Source organism: Eptesicus fuscus, chromosome 2, assembly GCF_027574615.1.
Source record: "Eptesicus fuscus isolate TK198812 chromosome 2, DD_ASM_mEF_20220401, whole genome shotgun sequence".
NCBI lineage: Eukaryota > Metazoa > Chordata > Mammalia > Chiroptera > Vespertilionidae > Eptesicus > Eptesicus fuscus.
This window is the reverse complement of record NC_072474.1, coordinates 89,044,519-89,057,234: the sequence shown is the minus strand read 5'-3', so window position 1 is coordinate 89,057,234 and position 12,716 is coordinate 89,044,519. Positions and strand designations below refer to the sequence as shown.

At 35.6% G+C, this 12,716-nt stretch overlaps 1 protein-coding gene across 3 annotated transcripts in view; it reads right to left on the bottom strand.

The window, feature by feature from the left end:
- GABRA2 (gamma-aminobutyric acid type A receptor subunit alpha2) overlaps positions 1 to 12,716 on the bottom strand; it is a 100,717-nt gene that overhangs the window by 41,367 nt on the left and 46,634 nt on the right. The gene's annotated exons all lie outside the window — the stretch shown is intronic.

Sequence of the window (12,716 nt, the reverse complement as noted above, 5' to 3'; positions counted from 1 at the left end):
AGTAAATTTTAGGTCATCTTTTTTTAAAAAAAATTCAAGATCACCATTTGTTTTCCTGTTTTGTTTTTTTTATATTTTTACTGATTTCAGAGAGGAAGGGAGAGGGAGAGAGAGATAGAAACATCAGTGATGAAAGAGAATCATTAGTAGGCTGCCTCTGGGGATCCAGCCCATAACCCGGTCATTCCCAGGCATGTGCCCTGACTGGGAATCAAACCTTGACCTCCTGGTTCACGGGTCGACGCTCAACCACTGAGACATGCCAGCCGGGCAACACCATTTGTTTCTGAGCATTCACAGTGAACGAAGTTGAACCGTGCCAACATATCCAGTGTGCTCTGAGCCTTTTTCTCCCACTTTCACCAGGCACATTCATGCTATTCTCTAGATAATTCAAAGGATCCTCGCACTTTACCATTCCTCAAATAGAGCAAATGCCTTATCCTCCCGAACCAAGAGCTTACTCACAACCACACTCCCAGTCCCCTGAATGCCTGGAAATTCATGGTCAGGTCTCTAGCTAACTTTATTACTCATAAAGCATTTCATTATGGCAAGATCATACATTTCAATTATACAGTTGTTCCTCTGCCTCTCAACTGGTTTGCAGATTGTCAAGAAAGGGACTGTGGCTTCATTTGTACATTATTTTACTTTGTCTCCTGACATACAAGAGAGTATAAAAAATATTACAAATACCTTTTAACTATCAGCAGCAGAAATGTCATCACAGATGTTATTAAAACCTTCCCTCTCCTGTTTATTTCATCTCAATCATACTCCCTTACTATCTGAGGAAATCATTTTCTTGAATTTGGGGTGTATCGCACCCATACATGTACTTACCCATTTACCATACAAATCTATGTATCGTATGTCACATTTTTTTTAAGTATACAGAAATGGGACCATACTATGTATATTTTTCTGATACTCGCTTTTTTTCAATTAGGTAGTGGAGATTTATTCATGCCAATACATCTCATCATACTTTTATTTTCACTACTACATAGCATTACCTTGTAAGAATATTTCACAATATTCACTTTTCTCCTTGCTCTTAAATATTTTTCTATTTCCAGTTGGTCACTACTATAAGCAATACTGCTATAAAAATTGTTACACCATGATTTTAGTACAAAAGTGTCACAGTCTAGAGCAGAGGTCAGCAAACTTTTTCAGGAATGGAACAGATAGTAAACATTTTAGGCTTTGCAGCCATATGGTCAGTTTCACAACTATTCAATTGTGCTATTGTGTGAAAGTCCCCACAGGGAACACATAAATGGGTGAGAGTGGTATGTTCCCACACATCTTTGTTTGCAAGAATAGGCAGCTGACAGGATTTGGCCCATGGGCCAGAGTATGCCCATTTCTGCTCTGGAGTAAATTATAAGTTGGGTTACTGGGATGTATTGTTTGTGCATCTTCAAAATAACAAGATATTGTCAAATTTAAATCCTAAGAAGTGTATAGATGTATATCCTCACTAGCAATGTATAAACTTTCTTGTTTCTTTACAACTTGGGATAAAGAGAATAATTCATTTTAGTCATGATGGTTGGTGTGAAATGTTTCATAGTGCTACCATTTGGATTTCCCTGTTAACTAGTAAAATTTAACACATTTTTATGTTTATTAAATTCCCTAGTTTTCTCTTATGGATTTTTTTGTTCATTTCATTTACTCAGTTTTCTTAAGGTTGCCTTCTTATTGAGTTACAGAAATTCTTTATATTTTCTATATAGGAGTATTTTTTTAAACACAGACTCAATAAGAATGCTAACAAAGATCATAAGCTATGCAATATATCATAAATACAGCAGTGGGTAAAAGTCAGTTAAATTGCCTGCCATCATTACCTAAAAGATAAATCATAAGTAAGAATACAATAACAATAATAATAATAAGACAAATAAATAGTAAAATAATAATACAAGAATAAACTGTGTTGCAAGTATTCATAACTATAAACCTACTTTTGCCAATCCCTTAAATCCCTGTATGTTTCTTGTAAAAATGTAAAAGTTATGCTTTTAATATTTAGGTCCTGGAATTATTCTGCATCAGGTGAAATAAAGATCCAACCTTTTTTTTCTAATGGGAAAAACAATTTTCTATTAAGCCATCCATCTTTCCCCACAGATCTCATGTATCTAGTGTCAATATAGGTATGAATCTTTGTTTCCCTTATCATTTGTTTATCTCTGCATTGGTTCCAAAGTCTTGATTACTGTCACTATATCATAATTATAATTAATAATATTTTAATTATAGTTCAATTAAAGACATTTTATAATTTCCATTATGACTTTTTATTTTCTTTATGTAGGAAATACTGTAAAGTGTGTTTTTATATTTCCAAATGTATTGCTTTACTTACTTATATTTCTGTCAATGATGTTTAATTTTATTGCATTTGTAATAAGGAACTATGCTCTGAAGATACCAATTCATTCCAGAGGTGTTTTTTTTTTAATATCTTGAGATTTCTTGTTGAATCTGACCATCTCCATCCTTTAATGGTAATTCAGTCTCTTTATACTTAATGTGATTACTAATATATTGAACATATCTTCACATTATATCATTTTTATCAGGGACAATTAAAATAGTGAAGATACAAGGAATAATTTATATACATGTTTCATGATTAACTGATGAAAATAAACCAGAAACAAACTCTAGAAAATTGAGGAGGAGGAACCATAAACACACACACACACACACACACACACACACACACACACAGAAAAGAGGGAGAGAAAAGAAAATTTAAGAAGCATATAGAGATCAACTGTGTCAAATAGTGCTGAAATATCTTGAAGGTTTAGTAGAAAGAAAAGAATCCAAAAGCTAGAATACAATGGGTTGAAAAGTGGACAGAGGGTATAATGGGGAAAAAGTACTCTCACCCAATCCTGAGTTTGTAAATGCCATTTTGGGAAATCAATGTTTCACTTGTAATATCTAGAGATTACCTAATATCATTTAGCTACTTCCAAGCAAAAAAACACCTAATGCAGGAGGTTAAAATAGCAATCAGTTATTATTAGCTCAGAAGTGTGAGACTAGGGATCAGTGGATCTCACCTGACTCAGTTGATCTCAGATGTTCTTACTCACACATCTGAGGATTAGCTGGCCATTGGCTGATCTGGACTCACATCCTTGTAGGGCCACTGGGGCAAATCAGCTCTGCTCCAAGTGTCTTGTCCTCTGTCAGGGACCACTGGGCTACCTAGAGCTGATCTTTCTCATGACAATGGCATAGTATACAGTAAGAAACCAAGCTGATTTAAACTCACTGCTTGTGTGTAATGTCTTTTAACAAGCCATTGGCCAAAACAAGTCACATGTTTGAGGTGAGTGACAAGTATTGTAATATGTCACCCTAAGCTTAGTGGAAGGGCATTACAAAGGGAAGCAGAAATAGAGCAGATATACAAAGAAGAGAACCTATCATTGCATCATTGCAACCTATCACACTAGCCCTTTGTGAGAGAAAAATAAAGTATTTTTGTGAATAAAGAGATTGAGAGCATCTAAAACTTCACTTCCCCATGTGACTCCAATGAAAGACTCAGTGATCTAATACAAGGGAGGCAGGTTGGTTATAACTTAGTAAAAATAACTGTAATCAATTGTATTGTACCTAAATGAAAAGAAAACCTGTGAGCTGAAGCATGATTATCAAGCTTAGAGCAATGGTTAACAAAGTAGGGTGTGTACATCCATTTAGATATAGGAAGAAAATGCTACAATCTTTATTTCTACATAGAATTCTTATCTAAACATAGAAAGTAAAGAAAGCTTTGCTAGTAAACAATGCCGGGAATGATATTGATATTCTCACCATGTCCAAAAGTGGATGAAGGTCATGCATGTAAGAGACATCTTATGGGAAGGAAAGGAGCCTCCAACAGGGCACGCTCAGTGATGCCTCATTCATTTGTTCTCAGTGTACTGTGATTTATACATAATTAAATTTGGAAGTGATCACATCTAGTTCTGATTAAACCCCCTCTAATGAAAATAGACAAATGGCTTCAAGAGATTATTACTGAATGACACCATGGGTTGAAAAACACACTAATAATTGCATATGCACATGTGGACAACAAGAAATAGCATATCTGTTCTATGAGTTCTTCATTAGCCACATTAAAAATGATGAGCTAATCAACTCTAAAATAAAATCTGCAAAAGCAAATTTATAAGTATGCTAAAGCTATTTAAAATATGGGTTTAGACTCACTGTTTTAATGATGACTTTTATCTTGAAATACTGGTTAATGATAGCATAAGGCCATTGCAAATAATGAGTTGTTTGAAAACTAAACATTCAGAACATGAAGACAAATAATCTAAAATTGGTTGTTGCATTTTAAAAATTAGTGTGATGATTCAGTAACCAATAGCCAATAATGCACTTCTAAATTTGAATTTATATACCTTTTTAACCTACAACAATCGAAACAAACACTAAAATATGAATTAGAGTCAGACCTTTTATTGCTATATTGCAATAAAGCACATTTAAACTTTAATTGCTAAAATATCACCATGAATAACAATCTTAAATGGTAGCAAAAACAAGTATATTTTATTAATAAATATAACACTTACTCCTGAACAATAACTAATTTAACTTTTATTCCAATTTCTGCCTTGGTGCTTATTTTATATTTTAATATATTAGTACAACAGTATATATATATATATATATATATATATAGCTGATCCACTAGTTTTTGTGGGTTTGCTTTCTATATTTAAAAGGCAGAGTAAGTAGACAACCAAATAATATTTAATGGATATCTACTAAGAATAACAGGATTTCCAAACAAATTATTTACATGTGATTGCCTCAAATTCATATAAAATGCACACTCTCAGTATTTGAAAAGAATAGAAAAATTTATTAAAATAAACTTAGATTTCACCATTAGTATACTGTTATAGTAATAGTTTGATTTGTATGTTATAGAATATTGTTAGAGGAATACAGAACAATGCAACCTCTTCATACAAATTTAAGACCTGGACCCATGAACTGAGATTCTAAAAGAAATCAGTAATAACAAGAGAAGAAACAAAATCCTTTAGGGAATACACAAAGTAAGAAGCAAATTTAGGAAACCCCCCAAAATTCACAAGGACATATCAGCATGCAGCTACCCTATGGCCAATGTACTAGAGAAGTGAGACTAATTATTGGGTAAAAATGAAATGAAAGAATTCACATAGTTTCATATTTCAAAAATAATTTACCAGAAATATAATCTTTTTAAAGATGGGGTTACAGATAAATTCAGTGAATTTCCTGTGTCCAAGCTTGTTAGGAGCAAAACTAAGAAAGGGATCCAATTTCCAGTCCAATACTGCAAACAAGAAAATCACTCTCTATTGCATAGTTTATTGCATAAACATAATTTCAAGGACACATTGACTTAGTGAAGACAGCATATTTTTAGTGCCTGGGTACATTAATTATAAGCCAATGCTTGTAGCCTGTTTCTGATGAATTATGTCCAAATGGCAGGGCTGTTCTTGGAGTAATTTCCCATTTACTGTGATCTGCTGAGTGTATTTTAAAGTACCAAAGTTTATTTCATTATACCCTTTTGGCTAATAAAGGATAGTCTCCTCTGAGTAAATTCCAATCAGTGTGTTTCTTTTTTTATTATTTTATACATTTTTATTTATTTATCTTTTTTTTGGCATCACCATTTATTCCACTATATTCTCCACCATCACCTGCCTCGCCTTCCACCACAATCACCACACTCATGGACATAGAGTGTGTTTCTTATATAACCTACCTATCCCTTACCTCCCTAGCGCCTGGTGTTCAGCAATTCCCTCCCATAACACACTCTCCTGCAGCAATACTGATATTGCAGGGCCTCTAATGCCTCATGCTCAATCTTAGAATCCAAACTCATTGATCTCTGCTGCAGTATCTCTTCCCTATCGACCCCTACATTTGGCCAAATGCACTTCACTTTGAGAACAAGGGTCATAACCACCTTCTTGCATGCATAGGAAATAAACAATAATTAGTCCATGAATGAATGAATGAGAGGACTCATTGGAAATTAAATATTGCAACAAGGATTCTGGGAACAACGGCACAAATGGTACATAAGGAGAAAGGCATCATCAGAGACAGATAGAAGAAAAACCCTCAGATATCTTATAGCAAAGAGTCATCAGTATGCGATACCCTAATTCTTAAATTCACAGGTGAGAATGTTGGCATGTGTGTATTTGAATAACTATATTAAGCTAATCACAGTGGGCATTTATTGTATATAATAGTAATATTTTAGAGAATCTTGACATATATCAAAAAAGCCATGCCATAGTAAGTCCTCTAGTAACAGAGACCTACTATATTTTAGTTTTATTTGGGAATACTTTGGCTTTGGGGAGGCAATTGGCTATAAGTCTCTTTTGGATGTGGCTCAGAGTTATGTTCTAGTCTCATCTCCTTTCATATCCTTAGGAGTATTCTAGGCTTCTATCATACTGACCTTTCACATTTCACTAAACTCAACAAACTCTTCTAGCTTTTGCTAAAACGTTCTTCTCATTATATAGCTGGCCAACCAATCCCTATTGGTCCTCCTTAGCTCTTTCCTTTTTCTAGAATCCTTCTCAGGTGTAGATATCCTCAGCACACATCCCCTCTACTACCATATTAATTCATGAACGCGTCAATAAAAACGTGATCGCACTGTTTTAAAATGATAATTTTTTTCTTGGTCCCACAGCCCCCATACACGCTGTGAACAACTTGAGGGCAGCACTGCTTATACCTCCGTATTTCCGCTCTCGGCACTGTGACAGACACAGAGTATGTACTTAGTAAATCTTGTTGAAATGAACAAACACAACTCATGCCTTCTCGTAGCTCAGCGTGTAGTAAAAAGAAAGATATGTGAAGGTTTTTAGTATCCAGTGTGAAAAGTCAGAAGAAATGTGTGAACGCCATGTGGCGGAGCACAAGGACCAGAAGGGCTGACTCTACTTGGAGTAGCCTGGAGAAACATCAGAGAAGATGAAATGTGAGCTTGGCCTTGAGTAAATGAAAGATCTCCAGTTGGCAACAGAGGAGCGAAGCATAACAAAAACAGGGGAAAACACGTGCAAAGCCAGAGAGTTGTTAAAGATAATGGCATGCTCGGAGAACCGTGAGAAGTTCAATGCAATCTTTAAAAATAAAAGCCTTACAGCCACTGCCCTCTGTCTCGCCTCCTCGCCTCAACCACGCTGCTTAAAAATGTCTCCACCACTCTTTATCCATTTCCTCACCTCCCACGCGCTCAACCCACTGCAATCTGGTTGCTGTTGCCACAATCAGCAAATATCTCCTTGTTCTTTATCTAATGACACACTCGAATCCTTTTCTTGACTTTACTATAATATATAACACCGTGGTTATCTCTCCACTTTGTCAATACCCTCCTGCATTGGCATGAAAAGCACATTCTCCAGGTGTTGTAGGAAACCCTTGGGAAAATCCTCATCCGGGGACCTGACACCTTCCTTGTCTTCCAAAAATCGACCTGGAATGATGTCTCCTGGAAAATGTATGGGACTAACACCAATGGATAGTATCGTATTATTCTTAATCAAGACATAAAAGTTCAGTGCAGCTCTCCCAAGAAGACAGATTCCACCCTGGCAACCTGGGGAAAAACATGCAACCTCTGCAATGTTTTGGAGTTTTTTTTAATCACTCAGGTTCAGAAATCATAGCTGTTTGTTACTTAGTTTCTACAAAATAATTGAGGGTGATGGGTGATAGGGAGTGCTATTTTCTGAAGAAGCCAAGAGAGCTATGACTGGATGTACTTAGTTCTCACACCCTCCCTCCTGCAAGATGAAAAAGGATGGAGTCACACTAGTCAAACTACCTTTACTTGCCCTCTTTTGTGAAATTCTCTAGGTGAGGTTTTACTGTGGGCAATACCTATGGATTCATCCCATATCCAATCGTGACTAAGGGCTGCAAGTGAAAAATATACTGATCATTGCACATCATTGCATCTAATCCTACCTAATTAAAGGCCAATATGCAAATCAACTGAACGGCTGAACGACCGGTCGCTATGACGCACAGTGACCACCAGGGGGAAGATGCTCAATGCATTTTGAAAAACTATAGGAGGGTGCTGAAAAATATTGGCTGAATGAATGAATGCTCCCCAAGTCTAAACCCTATCCTTCTACAATATCAATGACCTTCCAATAATCAACTTCTACATGCCAATTTTAAAGTGAGTAAACATTTTGTAAAAAAAATATATATATGTCTTTACTTTTGATATGTAATATTTGCCATATTTGCAGCGGTCATTTACAAATGACAACTTCTGATAAAGGTTAGCATCTAAGTCCAGTATCAAGTTTTGACCAAATATTGACATATAACTCTCTGAAACTTTCCTATGATATTAACTAAACAAACAGCATAATATCCCAATGGCTTCTGGAGGATCTAAGTGATACTGAACACTGTGTTTTGGTAACATAAAAAGTAAGGTCTAGAAACCAAGGTCAGCACTTACCCTGCCTGGCTACTTCTTAATAGCCTAGTGGTAAACTCTGAATCAGTAATGTTGAGATGACTTCAAAGTTCCCATTGTTCAAGCTGTAACCTTAATACTTAGCACTGCAAGAGATAACCATTTGAGCTGAGGTTCTTAGCCTAATTGTTGGTGCAGTAATTGGTGGCTATACAATTAATTATGCCTTAAAAATATGCACACACAGTAAAAGCATTTACTAATATGGGAAGTCATCTATATAGAAACCAATGAGAAAAATTAGTGAGTTATAAATTTCTGAAATGCACCTGCCTACTAAAAACTTTGTCATTTGTCAACTACTAGTACATTCCAAAGTTTAATTACCTTCTTACTCATGAATTGTTTAAATGTTGAAATAAAAAAAGATTAAACTTAATTGCAGACACTGTAATTAGAAACTTTAATTATAATTTAGAACTTCATCTTTCTCTGGACAATTACACTGGTTAATGATTCTGAGATACAGTTTACGTGTGCGTGTGTGTGTTTGTTCTCTTGGTTTTTTAATATGTTGTGCTATGCTGCGTTTTCCTCTCAAGCTAATGTCACAGCATATCTACATCACTGACCTGAACAGGAAGACTCGGGGGTTTAAGTCTTGCTATTCAGTGTGTGCACTGCATAGAAATGAGTGTTTCTGCTAAGCTGATAAAAGTAAAATTAAATTTATCCTTTGCTTTTCTTCCATTGCCTAATTGCTTCTGCAAGCCACTTTTATATATAGCTGATAACGATATGGGTATATTTTCCCTTACCATTACAATAACTTTCTATTTAAAGTGTCACAGCCAAGTGTGGTTTCTTGATCAGGCTCTGCATACTAATATAAATTTAAACTTTCCCTCATTATCTTACTTTCAGGCAAAAAAATAATATCAAGGTTGAAAATCACTCCATTTGATCATCAAAAAGACCAAATCATTTCTTTTCACAAAATACATACATGCTTTTAGATGGAGTGCTGTCTTCACTAGTAGATGTGCAATATGACTAAGTATGTATATTTGTATTTGTCTGTGTTACATTTGTATATAGATAATTCAGCTTTCATTTTCCCCAGCTTCATCATGCTTCTCTAGATTTTGGACAAATAACAAACGGTACCTGTTGCGTGATCAAACCATCTCTTGGCTCTCATTCAAAATCCTCCCATTCCACACATCATTATGTATACCAATTATCAGTGTATTGCCTCTCAGCTCCAAATGCACCCTCCTTTCCCCTTCTCGGTGATACTGCAGAAGGACTCTGTAAACACTGGTCCTTTGCCAGCTGGCCCAATGTTCGGCTTTGTCAGTAAAAGGTATGGGAGGAATCTTTTTATGTCCTAGCAAAAGAAGACTACTCTCTGTGCTTCTCTTGGTGGTTCAGATGCCTTGTCATTCTTTGTGTTGCTTCAAAAGGTTGGTATGCGAGGAGTTTTCAGCCACCAGGCAGGATATTCTTACACACGAGCTTCCGCAAAGACCCTCACAGGTTCCTTCACCAGCAACAGCGGCATGCTCCCGGAGCACCAACTAATTCTCCACTGAGGTCTGACGCTAGCCTTCAGGGGCAGGGCACTCTGCCAAGTCCTCACTGTCTCCCTTGTTCATGATGCTTCACTCCTAGAAGTAGACGTTGCCTTCTGCGTTTGCTAGTTCTACATTGATTGGTGTTCTTTTACCCTGTTTTATTATTTAACCACTTGTACCAGTTCATAATTAATGATATTAGATTTTCCCTGTTCATATGACTGTTGTGGATTCTTTCCTCTGACTGGATTCTGATGATAGGTGCTCACTTGGTGGTCTTGCAATTAATTAGACTTCCTCCAAGCAAACTACTGGTAAGACTGAGGAAGCAGGTGAATAAAGATGGAAATAAAGTAGAAAATTGGACATGACCAAAGAGAATTTTATATAACTGTGTTAGGCTGGGGTATTAGGGAAATGTAACATTAGAAAACTGCCGAGGACCCACAAAGCTTTCAAGAGCCTCTGAGATGTAAAATATTTATTTCATTTGGTAAAATATCTCAATATATAGTTGCATGTGCACACATACATACACACACCCACATACATATACATTCCAAAGCAGAAAAATAAAATTAAAAAACCAAACTGATTTTTTAAATGTTGCCAACCACAATTCCACTCAACTCAATTGTATTTAGTTTGGAATGTAAGTCAATTTTAATGTTTAATATAAAGTGTGGTAGGGGCCTCCAAAATAAGAAATCAAATCTTGAGTGTGCTAAAATTTTTTAAAGTTCTTGGGTGAAGTTCGCTGAAGAGACCAAATTTTGCTGGCGTGACTCAGTGGTTGAGCATTGACCTATGATCCAAGAAGTCACTGTTCGATTCCCAGTCAGGGCACAGGCCCGTGTTGTGGGGTTGATCCCAAGAATGGGGCATGCAAGAGGCAGCCGATCAATGATTCTCTGTCATCATTGATGTTTCTATATCTCTCTCCCTCTCCCTTCCTCTCTGAAATCAATAAATTATATATTTTTAAAAGAGACCAAATTTTGATTTCAATTAAAAAATGAAGAAGTTAAAAAAATTTTTTGTTGCTAATGACTACATGCCTAATATTAGCTACCAGCCTTTTATTTTTATTTATTTATTTACTTGCATATAAACATTAACATTTATTTTATTTTTCTCATTTCAATGTTTTATTAAACTACTTTTTTGTTTATAAGGACAACCAAGAAAAAGATACATCATTTATATGTAAAATACAATGAACACAGGCTCATGGGAATGTAGAATAGATTTTAAATTTTTCAAAGAAGCTTTCATAAACACAATGACAGCAGCAGACAGGACCACGGACACACAACAGCATGATTGGCTGCTCATGACTACTTCACTGGGACATGGTCCTGTCCCAGTTCGGGCACATGTTATCCTTAATCTTCAAGTCTTAACTTTGCACATCAGCATCCCCTGTTCTGCATTTCAACTTGACATCAGTAGATTCCTTATGTTAACTGCTTAATTTTAATTGCAGAATTATAATGCTTTTTCCAGTTATTTTCCTTACTTGACTTTTCTCATAACTCGTGATTTGTAGAAATATATAAATTTGCCAACTTTCCCTCAGTCATACATGGAAACACTAGCTAAATAATTGCAGTTTCTTTTCCTTCCCTTTAAAAAAAATTCAGCTTCATTGAGGTATAAATGACAAATAAAATTGTAAGATATTTAAAGTGTGCATTTTAGCAATTTAATGTACCTATACATTGTGAAAGAATTCCCCCCCCATCTAGCTAATTAGTACATCCATCACCTCAACTATTTATCGTTGTGTGTATGACATTTGTTTAAGTTCTACTCTTTTAGAAATTTGAATTATACAATACAGTGTTATTAACTATAGTCACCATGTTTTACATTAGACCCTCAGACCTTTTCTATCTTATAGCTGAAAGTTTGCACTCTTACACCCACCTCTCCCTATCCTCACCCCCATACCCTGACAGCCACATTTTTACTCTCAGTTTCTAAGAGCTTAATTTTTTTTTATTTGACATAAAAGTAATACACATGGAATTTGTCTTTCTCTGTTAATTCACTTAGCATAATGCCATCAAGATCAATCCATCTTGTAGCAAATGGCAGGACTTTGTTATTTCTCATGGCTATATAATATTCCTCTGTGTATATATACCATGTTTCTATACCTTGATTATTGTGAATTAGCCTATCATGAACATGGGAGGGCAGATACCTCTTTGCGATCCTGCTTTCATCTCCTTGGGATGGATACTTAGAAGTGGGATTGCTGGATCCTATGGATTATATTTTTAAATTTTTTAGGAACTTCCCTAGTGTTTTCCACAGTGGTTGTACCATGTTCCATCCCCACAAACAGTGCACAAGGGTTCCATTTTCTCCACATCCTCTCCAATACTATTAACTCTTGTCTTTTGGTGATACAAAAAATATATAAAATAAAAAGGACTAATCGGAACACCCAAGCTACAATGGCGCACCACAGATACAAAAGGATTAACATCCTTAACTCTCATGTATTTAGCTAGAATAAATAGGCATGAGTCAATCACATAATCCTTTAACACTAAAAATACTCCTTTCTTCTTAAAAAATTATCCCCCCCAACT